The sequence below is a fragment of the Callithrix jacchus genome, chromosome 4, assembly GCF_049354715.1.
Source record: "Callithrix jacchus isolate 240 chromosome 4, calJac240_pri, whole genome shotgun sequence".
Taxonomy (NCBI): domain Eukaryota; kingdom Metazoa; phylum Chordata; class Mammalia; order Primates; family Cebidae; genus Callithrix; species Callithrix jacchus.
In genome coordinates, this window is record NC_133505.1 from 162,786,179 (window position 1) to 162,803,105 (window position 16,927).

The 16,927-nt window shown below is 41.6% G+C and overlaps 1 long non-coding RNA gene across 2 annotated transcripts in view; it reads right to left on the reverse strand.

Annotated features, from left to right (window-relative positions):
- Positions 1 to 12,023: 12,023 nt before the first annotated feature.
- The window catches only part of LOC103792692 (uncharacterized), a 415,195-nt gene continuing 410,291 nt past the window's right edge, over positions 12,024 to 16,927 (reverse strand). For both annotated transcript variants that reach the window (XR_004742179.3, XR_008480897.2), the window contains exon 4: positions 12,024 to 12,436. This is a non-coding gene — a long non-coding RNA (uncharacterized LOC103792692). The remainder of the gene's footprint in view (positions 12,437 to 16,927) is intronic.

The window sequence follows — 16,927 nt, forward strand, 5'->3', positions numbered from 1 at the left end:
AAAGTAGAATAAATGTAACTTGGTGGTTTATTTGATGTGAGGGGTTAGAGAGCAGCAGAGAGAGGCTTAGAATAAATAGCTTAGTTGGAGACACCTAGTAGAGTTGTATATTGTGTCTGGGGGTATTTTAAAAATAGAGATAGCATTTTGAGAATGACAGCTAAAGCCAGGGTAATACACTAGATCACAGAAAAGAAAAGAGAAGTAACCATCAAATGAGATTAACGCAAATGGTTAGAAATATAAAAACCAAAAGAGAATAGTCTCATTTGGAACTCAGGATAAGATAAAGTGGAGGGATCCATACAGCAGCCCTCCCTCATCCACGGTTTCTCTTTCCTCCATTTCAGTTACCCACAGTCAACAGTGGGCCCAAAATATTAAGTGGAAAATTACAGAAGTAAATATTCACATAACTTTGATTATAACATGTTGTTATGATTGTTCTATCTTATTTATAAATTAAACTTTACGATAGATATGTATGTATAGGAAAAAACAGTATATACAGGGCTCAGGACCATCTGCTGTTTTAGGCATCCACTGGGTACCTTGGAATGTATCCCATAAGGACAAGGGATTGTCCTGTTTGTCAAATTGTACTATATTGTGTTGATTGTACTGCATTGTCAAATTTAATGTCAAGTAAAATAAAGACAAAAATTTGTCATTGTGATTGGTAATTAGGATGCAAATGATATTCTTTAGGGTTGAAAGTTGAGTGCTGCAGGATGGTAAGAAATTATAGTGAACTGGAATGAATGAGATATAAAGTAGAGATAACACCTTTCTGGATTTTCCTAATATTCTCTTAATCCAACAGCCACCAGTGGCTGTTTGTCCTGTCCACATGGCTCTGTGAACACTGAGATCAAGTCTATCCTTCAAATGTCAAGTTGTTTGGAATGTGGTCCTAAGGTCACATGCCCAGCCAGGCATCCAATAGCTGGAGAATTAAGCTCTCACAGTGGTTATATCTCCTATCACAAGATATCTCTTATTAATCTAAACAGCTATAGTTGAATGAAGGAGAGAGTAAGAGAAAGGGGGATAAGAGAAATAGAATGAGAAATTTTTCAAAGAGAAAATCGGGGACTATTTGAAAGATGGAGGAGGTATACAAGTTACTTGTGCCATTTATATTATCTATTATCTGTTATATATTATGTTTGCCATTTATGGCTGAAATCCAGATTGACCATTATAATGCAGTGATTAGTCTGGGAACCTAGTCAGTGTCAGAAGCCATATTGCTAAGTACATGCTTCTTTTATAAAGCAAAATTCCAATGACCTAAAAAAGTCATTCCAACTGTGACCAAACTTCTTTCTGCTTATGAGTGGGGTGCTTTGTTTTATGGTATACAGGAGCCATGAACTCATACAAACTTAAACCTCCAAGCCGTGGAATAAAGATTCCTTTTTTATCCTGTGTTGTATGTTAAATGTTGCAAAGATCCAAACAAAATGTGATTCAAATATCATATGGGCCTCCCTACCCTTAAATGCTAGGTGCTTTCACCTCAAACCTTCTCACTCTTGTACATACTTAATTCCATTAGCTAAGCCCTTCTCTCCTGTTTCTGAATCCCCAAGGCAAGGTGAGGGAAAGGTAAACTCTGTTCCTGGATTCCTCTACTCTCTGGGCTTCTGCCTCTTCATGTCTGTGTTCTGTTCTGCTCTGATTGACACTAGTGTTTCATTCAGCCACTTTGAATTTTTTAAATATCTCAACCCACGCAAAGCATATTTAAGAATACAGACTTCATTAAATTTCCCAGGGCAAGGCAGGGTTGAGCAGTCTCAGAATTGATTTATCTTTGTGGCTTCTCTATCTTCTTTCCTCATGCTCAGGGGCAGTCATCATCTTTTCCCCTCCATTTGAGATGTAAACCAAATCCACCTCTTCTTTGCTCTCATGCGGCGACCCCCTTTGCTGGTGATCACAGCTGGTTCTCACCTCTTCAAGCAGGATCCATCCAGATCATTTCCCAGTAAAGATTTTTTTTCTACAAGGGGAAGGCAAGGCTGACACCAGCTATTAATATAACCCCCAACTCTGCTACATGAATAATATCTTCTCAATGTCTGGTAATCATACGCTGGAGATTTTTCCAGGATGATTTTATTTTTCATGCAATATTATTGTTTTTAATAAATGCAATCATATAAAAAATGTGTTATGTGTTTCTATAACAGTCTATAATTATATGATATAAAATTAAAAACTGTATAGTTATAATATTATACATATCCATAAATTCAAAAACATGAAGAAAATAATTCATCAGATCATGTGTTTAGTTTTTATTATTTGGAAAACATGCTCATTTTACTAGTGGTAGCTATGGCTTAGAAAGGTGGGAAAATGGATTGGAAGCATATACAATTACTTATATCCATCTCAGGTTTTGCAGAAAGAAACTGGGAAGACATGAATATGTTTCTGCAGCTAGTAACTATAACCTGCTTAGTCTCTAAGGGCCTACTCAACCAAGAATGGCAAAGAGCTCATACTCCCTCCAATGCTTACATGAGTCTTCTCTGCAAAGTTCACCAATCTGAAATTGACATCACAGGGCTTATTTCATACATAAAGATACAGAATCTCAGAAAAATCTGCAAAGACTATTCTCAACAATTTCTAGAATGATAGTGGAATGCATGGGCGTTTCACATGAGTGAAAAGGTAACGGCCTCTGTTTTGACTCTGGCATTTACTTTAGGTAGCTAACTTTGGGAAAATGACTTAATTCCCCTGTGCTCCAGCATTTGAATCTGGAGAATAACAACAGCATCTACCTCCTAGGCTCACTGTGACTTTTACATGAGTGAATACATATGAAGCTCCTGGAAAAATGCCTGACACATGGTAAGCACACATTGAAATCCAACGGTCCTAGCTGTTTTCAGACTCAGATTAAGGGGATATCCTAAAAGGTAATACTTAGAAGTACTATTTGGTCTCTCACAGAAGTTTAGACAAGATTCTTGGCTGGGCACGGTGGCTCAAGCCTGTAATCCCAGCACTTTGGGAGGCCGAGGCGGGTGGATCACGAGGTCAAGGGATCGAGACCATCCTGGTCAACAAGGTGAAACCCCGTCTCTACTACAAATACAAAAAATTAGCTGGGCATGGTGGCGCATGCCTGTAATCCCAGCTACTCAGGAGGCTGAGGCAGGAGAATTGCCTGAACCCAGGAGGCGGAGGTTGCAGTGAGCCGAGATCGTGCCATTGCGCTCCAGCCCAGGTAACTAGCGAAACTCCGTCTCAAAAAAAAAAAAAAAAAAAAAAGATTCTCTGCAGTGATAATATATTTGATTCACATTGTATTGTTTCTTTGGTATTTCATTTATTATTTACTGCCAGCAGCATGAGGATTAGCAGGGTCCCCAAACACCCTGGGGCCCAAAAGGCCGCTGCAGATTCTGCAAAGACTCTGCCCTGGCCCTCCCAGGTCCTTCTAAGACCCCCTGACTTCAAGGAGGGCTTATCACCAGCAGCCACAGCAACACACAGGTCTCCTGTGGCAGGGACATCGGTCTCTTAGTCATCAAATGATACATCAAGTTAGAGGTTTTTGCAAAAATTTCTGCTTGAAATCTCAGAATTTAAATTTATGTGACAGGTATCAGCTCACAGCAATTTTTTCAGCAGCGCTTTCCCCCCCTAACCAACAAAATACTGTATTTTAAATAAACGGTTCTGCTGCATTGACTTTTACAACAGATAGTTGACAGAATCCTATAAAGTAAATGCTTCTTTCCTAAGCTGTTGTACTTGGGTACCTCGTGGTTAGGATTATATTTTTCCTATGGTCTTATTTTTAATTAATTTTCAGGGACCCTTTATAATTAATTTGACATTAATTATAAAATATAACTTAACAAGGTTCACCAAAACTAAAAAAAGATAAAATTGAAACCACTGAGAGGCAATCACTGTTAGATTTGGTATAAATGTCCAGAATGACTTCTTGCACCACATGCACTCAGAAATACATATTTTCACAAATGTGTATGATCATATAAATTATATAAATTAGGAATTATATAGATCAGGATTTTGTAACTGGATTTCGTATTTAGCATCTTTCCATGATCACAAATGGAGCTCTACGTTATCATTTTTTGCCATATACTCTGATTTTTAAAACAATCCCTTCTTAACAATCCCTTTTCCACATAGGTTTATAAAAACTGTAAACATATTTATTTGAATTTAGTTGCCAAAATAAATATGAGGCAAGAGGAGACACAGAGGAAGAGACTAAAAAAATACAAGCATTCATATGTTTAGGTTTGCCCCTGAAATTACCTTCATAGTTGCGTCGTGTTCTAAGCATGAAGTTACTTCTATGGCTCCTTATTCAGCTGTACATTTGATTTAAGCACTCAGGACACATGAAGCCCTTAAGCTGTTCACACTCTCTGTATTTAGGTTGTTTCTTATGAGTTTAATAATTCAGCATTTGAGGAGTTTCACTGAAGTCTATAATTACTGTTTCCATGATTCTCTTACAATAATTTTAAGGCATCTTCAGTCATAATTTCTGGCTCTAAATCGAAACCACTTGAAAGGTACCCAGCCTAGGTAGCTCCACTAAGACCCCCATGTCACTGGTCGTGTCAGCCTGGGAGATGCTATGTAAAAGTAACCAACTATGACCCAATAGGCTTCCCAGGATATTTATGATGAAACATGTTATATGTGTAAAGGAACTCATTTTTAGCTCTGTGTGTGTGTACATATATATGTATACGTGCATACCAACACATGAATCATGAAATTCAAACCTCTAGCAGTCTTCTCCATTGTTTTGCTAATTGTCTGGAGCTTTGATTAACATTTTCTAAGGAACATATCCCAGAACAACAGGTTCATTTTTTGACAGTCAACTAATAAGAGCTCATGCTAACTGCAGCAGCTCCCCACAGAAGGATCCCCAAGCACTCAGCCTAACACATACATAGAATTAGTATCACTCACCCACAGAGGGAGGCATGTGGAATCCAATAGCCATTCTTCACCTGCCACATTACAAAGCCTAGCACAGTAGGATTTAAGAGCATGATCAAAGAGTAACTTTTCTAACTGAATCTCCAGGGGACTACAGGGTGACAGTATAATTACCCCAGTTAGAATTTAGCCAGTCACGAAATTAATACTACCACTACTCTTGTAGGAAACAAAAGAGACAGGAGAGGACTTGAAGGTCTTTAATGGCCAAAAGAGGTCAAGCCCTCCGTTTTATATCTCACCCCAGAGACACATGAGATATTTCCCCCCTGACCAGGATGCCATCCAAGGCTGTTCCTTCTATTTTTTAACTGGACTGGAGAAATAGTCATTATTTTAATAGTGCATTGCACTTAGGTTGCTAAGGCTACCTAGTGACCCCAAGACCTGAAGCCTGGGCAGGTAATCACAGTGGAAAAGAGCTTGGTTTCCCTTGTCATGGCTGTGGATCAAGGAATGACTTTGCCTGCAAAACCTTGTTGCCTTAAGGAGAAAGACATACGGGATATACGTGTCCTTTAAAGAAGAAAAATTCAGTTTATCTGGCTGCATTGCCGTGAATTAAAACTCTTGGCATTTGGAGGCTCAGCAGACTGTGAGGTGGGATGGTCCCCAACCTTTTCCTCAGTATCATCCCCAGTAGCAGCAGTAACTAGGGGCCAGGCCAGGAACTTCTCTCTGCTCTGCTCCTACTTGCCTTTAAAGGGCTGATAGGGTTTGGATTTGTGTGTCTGCCCAAGTCTCATATGAAATTGTGATCCCCAATGTTGGGAGAGGGGCCTAGTAGGAGGTGACTAGATCATGGGGGCAGATTTCCCCCTTGCTCCTCTCATGAGAGTGAGTCCTCACAAGATCTGGGTGTTTAAAAATGAGTAGCACCTTCCCCCACTCTCTCTTCCTCCTTCTCCAGCCATGTAAGATGTGCCTGATTCCCGTCCTCTTTCCACCATGATTATAAGTTTCCTGAGGCCTCCCCAGCCATGCTTCCTGTACAGCCTGTAGAACCATGAGTTGATTTCGAATTATCCAGTCTCTGCTTTATACATTACCCAGGCTCAGGTAGCTCTTTATAGCAATGCAGCAACAGACTAATAGAGGTGCATCCCTATCTCAGAATCCCACAGAGTCACTGTGAGGGTCTCAAGGTCAGAGAAGCCGCAGAGAAAACCTGTGCTTCCCACCAAAGGAAAGCTCGGTGCACATAGGAAAAGCTTTTCTAGAACTCCTTTGTAGGCTATTTTATGAAAGTTGATCAAAAGTTTTCAAGTGTTCACACATCCTTAATTAGTAGCATCTTGGGTACTTCCACCAAGATGCAGGAGGCACCCATGCCCTCAAGAAAAGCAGGCTAGATCTGGGCATTTTCTTCCTTTATACTAGGAAGGTTTGAAGAATAATTTTACAATTAGATAACATTAAGGATGATGAAAGCTAGAGAGCGGAAAGCAGCCAGAATTAATTACTTACTTGAGGGTCTGCTCAGGCCTCTTTGGCAGTGTTCATGCTGATTTTATTATGGCAAATTAACCCTTGATATTCAACTCCAGGAGAGCTCAGTACAGCTGCAGACTCCAGAGCCCTTCCAAATGGAGAGTTCTGTTTCTTGAGCTCACCATCCTCCACAGCTCTCAACCAGCAATGGCCTCCCTGCCAGGCCACTCCGTTTCCTCATCATTTTCATTCTCTTAATTTCATTTGCTTGATCACTAAGTGGACATGATATTTCTATAGACAAAACTACATTTGGAAAACATTATTGCTGTAACTTCCAGTCCTCTGTCCCTCTTCAGGTCCCCAAAAGCAATTCACGTATGTCTGCCCTAGAAGAGATGGATGCCTGTCTAAATAAATAAATGAATGATGTACACAAATTTAAAATTCTGCCATTCCTTTATCTAGCACTTATTTAAGCGACATTGATTTAGCTATGCATAGGGAGCTCTTTGGGGATTATGAAGAGCACTGACGTGTATAAAATGTGGCTCCTGACATCAAAAAACACAGGGAAAGGTAGATATGAGTTCAAAAAAGAACAACTTTATGTATTCTGTTTCAGAAAATTATGCCGCATTTTTATAAAATAGCATAAAACTACTAAATGAGAATGATGCTCTCAGTATAAATACTTGTGCATCTTCAAGATAAAAAATATTTGGAAAAATGCACTAAAATAATTACTTCAGTAGCCATGTTTTATAGGAAGGCCATTCTGGATTAAACGAATCCAAGAAAACTAAAAATGTCTGAATAATGCCAGGGCACTAATGAAATTTCCAGCATCCCTGAGAGTTGGATCGGAAGCATCATTATCCACACTCAAATGTGCAGAAACTGAGATATATGTGATCTACTTTAAAAAGAAATGTGAAGCTGCTTGAATTAAAAGCAGATACATAATAAAAACATGAGGACTTAATAGAAAAACAGAGAAGCATGTCAGGAAGTGAACATGTATATGAAAAACCTAAAATAACATAATTTCTATGATTAAGCATTAAATTCAGCACTGAACTAACTCCCATTGTTCAAAGAAAAATTGGCAATATGATAAGAATGCAATTCCCATTTCATAATTGAAAACCCCATACTCCGTATTTAGGAGAGAAAAATTTTCCTTGTACAAGGATCTATGTTTGAATAACACAAGGAATGTAATTGCAGCAACCATCTTATAAAATGCACAGAAATGTTTTCTGTGTGATTGTTCTTACATTGAGTCTTAATAAACACTGAGAAAAAGACAACTCAATAAAAATGGGTAAAGCATATGTACAGATTATTTCGTCAAAGAATATATACAAATAATAAGTACACAAAAAGATGTTTAACATCGTTAGTGATCAAGGCAATGCAAATTTCGACCTCAATGAAATAATGCTTTAACTCATTAGAATGGTTAAGTTAATGAGTGAAATTCCGAGGACTGATGAAGATGTGGAACGACCTGAACTTTCACATGTTGCTGGTGGGAATGCAAAATGGTAGAAGAATTTGGGGAAACAGTTTGACAGTTTTTCATAAATGTAAATATCTTTACCATATGACAGAGCAATTTCACTCCTGGGTATTTACCCAAGAGAAATGAAAACATAAATACACACGAAGACCTGTACGTAAATGTCATTAGCAGTTTTGTAATAGAACCCCAACCTGGCTAAAACCCAAATGTCCACCCACTGTTAAATGGGTAAATAAATGGTTATAGAATCTCTATATTATTCATACATAGTTGACAAAACAAAGTTGTCCCTCCCATGTCCAGTGTACATTCTCATCAAGACTAGTAAGCAAATACATGTAAGAATAGTGGCAGGTAGTGCACAGTATTATAAGGAAAGATAAAAATGATCATGAATAGAAAGTAAAAGCGTATGAGAAGGCAAGAGTTGAGATTTTCAAACATTTTAGTGTGGGTTGCCAGGGAAGACCCATGAGTAAGTGTTATTTGAGCACAGCAATGAAAAAGGAAAGAAGTTAGCTAAGAAAATGTCTGGGTGTATCTGGGCAGAGAAAACAGAAAGTTCAAAGACCCCACAGAGGGATGCAATATGGTGTGTTAGATAACAGAAAGATATTCCGTGTATCCAGACCACAGCAAGCAGGGGCAAGAGAGTGGAGTCGGAGCACAGCTGTTGGGCTGTGTGAGCCTTGGTGAGAAACAGGTGTCGCAAGGATATACACTGTCATTTTCTATTTAGTATGTTACAAAGCTTGTCTTCCCAATCTGATATGATAGCATTTACACGTGCAGCACAGTTGCATGCAAATGGCAGCGTGCTCTTTGGTCTTCTCTCAAAGCGACAGGGTTCAAAAGCAGTTTCAGCACTGTACATGGAGTTTGTGATTAACAATAAGGAACTAGTTAAGAAAATCAGAAAGCAACATACATTTTTGAATCCCCAAGAAAACTTTTAAACCAGCTACCACATCTAATGCAAGTTGGAGCTTTGACATAAGATGTACCGTTGCTGTGGCAACATTAACACCACTCCCTCTAGCAACTGTCGGAGCAAGGTGTGGACAGAACACGCTTTAGTGATTTTACCATCTTCTGATGTAAGGAGGAATCCAGGGAGATGTTATCTCAAGTAATTGTCACTTCTTCTTAGGAAAACATTCTCAGAGGAATTGCAGTTCCTAAATCAGTCCTTCATTTTCTCTCACTTAAGGAACACTGACTATTTTAAATCCCTAGCCAAGATCTGCAATCTTCCTTCCCTTCTTCCCTGTTTCCTTCCTTCCCTCCAGCTATTTATTTCTCAATTTTGTATTGCCCACCTACTGTGTGTTAGAACTATTCTAAATGCCAGAGATATTGTGGTAAATAATGCAGCCAGAATCCCTGATTCATGAAGCTCACATTCTAATGAGAAAAATGGTTAATCAATACGTAAATAAATAATAAAATATAATGTAAACAGAGGTAGTGTTAAGTGCTATGAAACAATATTGTATGAGCAGAAAGAGTGAAGATTCATATGGTCTTTTAGAAGAAATAATCGAGGAAGACTCTGTGGATTGCAATTTAAGTAGAGGCCTGAAGGAATTGAGGGAGTGGGGGTTCCAATATCTGAAAAGGGAAACACATACCAGGAATCTGGTGTTGGAATATATTTGGATTACTCAAGGAACTGTAAGAGAGGGGCAGGGGAGGATATAAGCAAGATCAGTTTATGCAGGGTCTTGTCATAGATGGAGAGATGTTGGGTTTTACTTTAAGCATGATTATGGGATGTCATTGGAGGACTGGGTTCCTAACTGGGAATGTCAAGATCTTGTAAATATTTAAAAAGTATCACTCTGGCTGTGGAGCAAAAAAAACAAAACAAAACAAAAAAAAAAACTGTTTAATATAAACGTTCGTGAGAAAAGTTGCAGCAGAAGAGATTAAGAGGTTCCTTCCCTGTTCCACGTTAGAGAGGATGATGACTTCGAGGAGAGTGGTTGTCTTCGTACATTATGCAGCATTGGAATTTAGCCTTGAAGGATGGTGTGTCAGGATTACAGCCATCTGAGTAGAAATGTGATTGCCATGATTTAGCCACATCAGGAATTAGATTATTTTTCTAGGAAGTGAAAAGCCTGGAAATATGCAGGTCAGAGCAGGTACTGCCACTCAAAGAAGTCACCAAACACACGGGCTCCATTTTGCTTCCTACAACACTGTCCGGGGCATGTGCCCTTCATCCTCTAGGCTGCAAGATGGCGGCTCCACGTCCAGGCACAGCAGCCACATTCCAGACAGAAAGAATAAGGAAACATCCAGGAAAAAGGAGCAGTGCTTATATCAGGAAAGCCAATTTTCCCAGAAGCTCCCAGGGAGCTCTTGCATCTGTTGTATTGGTCTGATCTGGATGATGTGACTAACCCAGGAGACAAGAGATTTCAAAGATGGGGATATTTTTAGTGAGGCCCATTTCTACCACAAACAAAGTCAGGATGCTATTGGTAAGAAAAAAGAGGAAACTGCTATTTGGTAAGCAAGTAGGATTTCCGCAGGTGAGGAGTACATGGAAGGTAAAATCATTCAAGAGAAAGGGGAGAAGGGGAGACAGAACACAAGAATGAAGGATTAAAAACAGTAAAAGTATTAAAAAAAAAAAAAAAAAAGATGGTATCTTCAGAGAAGTCCATGCCATCCAGCTGGCTCAGTTTTAGGAGCAGTAACTATTAGATAAATCCAGAAGGTTGGTTCGAGTCAGGCCATGGCATCTGGACTTTATGCAACAGGCAAACTAACACCCCTGCAAATTCAAGAGCGTTAAAGAAAATCGATAGATGCCTGCGCAATAACAATCTCTAGCCCTCCGGCTCTAGTAAAGGCACACTGAGATAATTTGTGCAAAGTGTTTAGCCCAGTTCCTGGCACACAGAGGAACGAATACCGTTATTACATGATACACTAAAATGGAGAAAGACCACAGGTAGGGAGCCCAATTAGGAAGCTTATCCAGAGCACAAAGAGGAAGAGAGGGCCAGAAGCAGACTGGATGAAAGGAAGGTTTTCATCATCTTACAGGAAACACATGAGAGCCACCAGAAAAGTAAAAGCATGAGGCTGCTTCTCACATATTGGGAGGGAGGGGGAGGAATCACCTAAGATGTTTGCTGTGATCCATGTTCTTGAGGAACGTGGACTTCGATGTGGCAGAAAATGCCACTCCATATATTCATTTGTGTTTTATTTTAACCCAGGCAGAAATAAATCAGAGGTATTTTTTCCACTGCTGTACCAAAACCTCTGTGTTCTGAGCCTAGGCCTTCTGAACGACAAAGGTAGTTAACAACTTCTTATCGAAAGGCTAAGAACAGAGATTGAAAGTACCCACAAGAAAATCTCCCACTCAGGCTGTGATTTGGGGAGTTTAGATCTATTAAGGAAAGCTTGGACTCGGAGTGGAGGAGGATAAAAGGCCAAAAAGAAGAGGAGAAAGGCTTATTTGCCCAAGACTTAGCAAGGTTCTGGTGGCTCCTGGAGGGATGGGTACCTCTGTCCTCCCGAAGCTCAAATACGAAGGAGTTTTCTGTTGGTATCACACAAAATTAGAAAGAAGAAGGTTGACAAAACTAATAGGTGAGAGGCAGAGCACAGAGGCCAGACAGCAGGGTGGTCCCAACAAACAGGGGGTGATGGAGAGGTGTGGGCTAGGGGGACCCCCTCTCTGAGATGACAGAGCATGGCAGAGGTGGGGACTTTTTTTTTTTTTTTTTTTGAGACAGAGTGTCACTTTATTGCCAGGCTGGAGTGCAGTGGTGCAATCTCAGCTCACTGCAACCTCTGTCTCCTGGGTTCAAGCGATTCTCCTGTCTCAGCCTCAGAGTAGCTGGGACTACAGGCACGCATCACCATGCCCGGCTTTTTTTTTTTTTTTTTTTTTGGTATTTTTAGTAGAGAAGGGGTTTCACTATATTGACCAGGCTGGTCTCAAACTCCAGACCTTAGGTGATCCGCTTGCTTTGGCCTCCGAAAGTGCTGGAATTATAGGCATGAGCCACCCCACCCGGCCACGGGTATTTATTTAATCCCTGGCTCCCACGCTACCCAGGGGCGGGCTCAGGCAGGGCCCACCACCCCACCATGTCAGATGCAAAAATCCTCAAGCAACAGTACCTCTGTCCTGCCAGATGCTGGGAGGGGTCAATTCACCTACCTGTTCATCTCACGCCATCGAAACCCGGAAACTTCCTGTAGTAACATATTCTGGATGCCTAAGGAGAACCATTGGCCAACCCATTGTTTGAAAAGTCAAGGAAACTAACAAAAGGGATTGCTGCATTTTAAAGGTTTGGTGATTTCTTACCTCCAGCAAAGTTGAGAAATTAACCATTCTAGCTCCTCACTTCATGACCTCTCCAAACTTTAAAGATGACAAGTGTGAATGGCAACCCCACTGCAGGGGCCTGCAGGTCACGTTGGCTGCAATCCACAAAAATGGATCCATGTTAGAGAGTCCGGATTTAAAATGTCATTTTAAGGTTTTATGGCCAGGCCATAAAACAAAACAGATTTATGATAGAAATAAAATACAGCTCCTTTCCTTAGCGCCTGGTCACAAAAGCCTTCTTTTTTTTTTTCAATCCTGAGTACCATACACGTTGTGTGATGAGAAACTGCGTCAACCTCCCACCCTATGGGGAGAGAGCAATAGCCTGCTCGCTGGTCCCTCTTTTTCCTATTGGGGCTGTCTTAATTGGTCCCAAGCTGATTTGGAGAGAAAAAGCCTGGGATTCCCACCTGGAGAAGGGACTTCCATTATGACTGAAGAGCAGGGAATTACTTTGGGGAGTGGAAGTGCCTCCCCCTCACTGCGAGGGCGCACTCTCCTTTGACACATTCACCCAGTGCAAGGAGCCGTGCTGGAGCAAGACATCTCTCTTGCAAATCAAAGCCTGGAAGCTGCCACCAGCTGCCCCTTCACTTTGCTCCATCCGTTTTTGGTTAACTAATTGAATTTCCCTTTTATATTCTCCATGCTCGCTTTAGGCTGGCAGGCGGCAGTGCCACTGGCAGCCCACTTCTATGTATGAATTGGCTGCCACGCACCACAGTCAGCTCCTTCGTGAACTCTCTGTGTGCTAGTTCAGAGAGCACTGTTCTGCCATCATCCCACCATGGCACTTCCAAATGGCTGGGTATAATTGGGTTCAGAGGAGTTCAAAGCCATGCTCCAGCATCCTTGTATCAAAGCTCATTGAGCAACAGGGGAACCGTGCACTGAAATGCAGGCATGGGGTGAGGAGAGTTATTAGTGGAATACATTCAAATCTGTCTCGCTAGATTCCTGGGTACACAACTGGTTTTTGGTTCAGCCTTTAAGAGTTCAGGTGTGGTCCCCAGGAGAGGGCTCCTCTAATGGCTGTAAAAATATCTCATTTGTACTAATGCACTTTGCCTATTTCATAGCGGATCCTTGTGAGACTAATTTACATTTTTTTTAAATGTCAAGGCTTTCTCCAGAGATTGTTCATTCATTATATTTATTTTCTCGGACATGATTTTAACAAACCTTCCCCTGAAGAGCTTGCAGCTATTAACTTTACCGAACAGTTGCTCAAGAGAGAGTTAAAGGCAAATGGTCTAAGGGAAAGGACAGGGGCAGCACACCTCAGGGGTATTCATCTGCCCCCAAACTCATTTCATTAGTTCTTCCTTCACAGGCCACGACCAGGAAGAGGGAGAGGAAATGCCTGCTGTCCTTCAGTGGGCCAGTAGATTCCACCCAGGGCTAATCACCACATTCTGGCACATTCTCATTTTAGGGCCATACTTTGGGACCTCAAGAACAGAAATCATGTCAAGGGAGTGCTATCAAGCAAGGGATTCAGGACAGGAATGAGGGGAGCATGAATTACATGGGTGTCCGAAGGCTGCATGATCTATCCTCACTTAATTAGAATCTCTTGTCAACTCCACAATGGTAATAGCTCCAGCCCACACCTTGGGGAATTTCCCTCTTCCCAGAATGCATACTGCCCACCTCCAACGTTTAGAATCAGGGGCTCTTACAGTTAAAGTGGTCCTAAATAGCTCCTGAAAAACTCCCTATTCTGTGGAGGAATGTCCCTTGTTACACAATTGTTTGACGGGGGCAAAGAGCGGGAGCACCCTTTCTTTGAATGCTCTCCGCACCTAGAAGTCCTCCTTCTTTTAAGGCAATGGTGTCGTTTCTTAACAGTCGGAATTACTGTAGGATTCTCCCTTCCAGGACCTGAGTTCTATCTACTGCCAGCATGAGCATCGTTTCAGTGTCTCCTTTGGAGCAGTAGACAGTATTTACTCCTATTCTCGCAAAAGTAGCTCCTCCACGGAAACAAGTACCCATTTTATGCTTGTTCACCATTCATGCATTCCAAAAGTATGCATTAAGTGCTTCTAATTGCCAGGACTGCGCTGTGTGCTGGGGACGTAATGGTTGTAACCCTCTCCTCGCAAAACTCAGAATCCAGGGAGGTGGTTTTTTGTTTGTTTGCTTGTTTGTTTTTTGTTTTTTAAATGGAGTCTCACTCTGTTACCAGGCTGGAGTGCCGTGGCACGATCTCAGCTCACTGTAACTGCGTCCCCCCCACAACCCACCACCACCACCACCACCCACCTTGTTAAAGCGATTCTCCTGCCTCAGCCTCTCAAGTTGCTGGGACTACAGGTGCCCACCACCACGCCCAGCTATTTTTTTTTTGTATTTTTAGTAGAGACAGGGTTTCACCATGTTGGCCAGGATGGTCTCTATTTCTTGACATTGTGATCCCCCTGTCTCGGCCTCCCAAAGTCCTGGGATTACAGGTATGAGCCACTGTGCCTGGCCCCTGGGAGGAGTTTGAATCTAAGATTGGAACTATGCTAAGTGCCATATTTGCCTTGATTTACCCCCCTCTAGAAAGAACGTTTCATGTCCTTCAATGCTTTCCAAATAAACATGGCGCTTTACCCTCTGGATACTTTCTCTAACCAGGATGAAATTGATACATGCTGCTGAGAAATGGACACAGATCTTCACATTTGTCTCACTTTTGTTTGTTCTAGCATTTCAGGCTAATCCAGCATTCACAGGCACATTGTGGTCTACAATTTCATTTACGTGAAGAAAACCTACTCTATGTTCTGAAACAGTAGGGGAAGAAAGGCATGGCCAGGGTCAAGGAATGGTTAGACTTGACTGATACAATCAATTCCCTTTGGACAATATTAGGGAAGGGGTCTAAACTCAGGCTCCAAACAATTTAGGTGAGAGCCTTTCAGAACACTGCAGACGCCTCAGACACTGCCCGCTCTGGTCCCCCAGGCAATGCTGGCCATACTTGGAAATCACAGCAGTTGTAAGTCTTTTTTTCTACGTACCTATTTAGAATATGTTTTTATTCATAATTAAGAGTCCTTGAAGCATTTACCTAGGCAATTTCAAAACAGACCTAGCAAGAAGGGAAATAATACAAGTCCCAGAATTGTCTGGAGCTCCCCTCCTGCTCACCCTCCTCCAGGACTCCCTGTGCGCTCCGCCACAGCTAACCTCTCCATCTACTCTTCAGGTAGGAGTGGTTCCATTGTCACTTCTGAGTGACACTTTCTCTAACTCCATCTAAAGTAGGATGTGTCATCAGCCTGTCTTCCTTACCCTACTTTTTCTTTCTGCTTCTTCTTTTTTAGCAATTATAACTAATCTAAATTAGATTGTTTTGTATTTATTTATTTATAAATTGCCTGTATCCTGGAGCTTATGCTCCAGGAGGCCGGCAACTTTGTTAGCCCCTCAAATCCTCAATACCCAAAAGAATGCCTTGTATGAATCAGCTTTATGTTGAATGACTGAGCAGGTGAGTGGATGACGAGGAAACTGTTAAATGGAGGAAGAAGTACCTGCATTACCCAGTCCCAGACCACAGGGGCCTAGGCCAGATGACTTCTAGGGATGCTGTAACAGTCTATGTTTTATATGTAAGCGAAATTATTATTTTGCAACTACTGTCCCTTTTAAGATAGGGAAGGTTGCCACCAACTCTTACTCTAAATTTATGCGTGGCACAATGCCCACTTTAAAATTCCTCAAACTCCCAGGACCACCTCTGGCTCCAAGCTCCTTCTTCCACTGAGTCGGTGTGTGTGCTGTATGGATAATCTCAAGCTTTTCTCTTCAGGGCGCATCTATTCAGCCCTGGAGTTCAAGTTTCCCTAATTTTCACAGAAAGTTATTCACATTCGGCGCTATGGGGACATCTGAGAAGATAAGCAAAAAAAGTCCAGCTGCTCAATTTCCCTGCCATGTGGCTAAGCTCTTATCTCCTCTCTCCCCTCTCTCTAGTTCCCATTTTACAGCTCTTTCCTGCCTTTTCTGGAGCAAAGAAATGAATTCTGCTTTCTGCTGCAGAACAATTAGGCAGTTTCCACTGTCTGCCTCCCAACTTAACTCTAGTCTTATCTTCCTACATGGAAAGACTAGTCAAAGGCTTGGGTCCTCCCCCTCCTCCTCACAGTAGCAGGCAGAATTCTACAGAAGCCCTCCTCCGAGATTCCTGTCCTCTGGTTATTCTGCCTGCTACTGTGAGCAGGCAGCAGACACTAGTCAAGGATCTGCTGGGAAGAGGTTTTGAAGATGTAGTTAAAGCCCAGGTGAGTTGACCTTGAGATTCAGAGATGATCTGGGTGGACCTGACCCAAACGGGTGTGTACTTTGCAATGAGAGCATTTTCTCTGGCTACTAGCTGATGAGGAAGTCAAATAAACTCAAAGCACAAGGTAGGTGGAACACAGTACACTATTGCTTACTTGAAGATGGACTCCAAGCTCCTTCTTCCACTGAGTCAGTGTGTGTGGTGTATGGGTAATTCAGTTATTCTGGTTATTTAGTCAAACACTCATCAAGGACCTGCAGTGGGATGCAGTGGCTTTGAGCTGATGGAAGCTCATGGCAGGTAA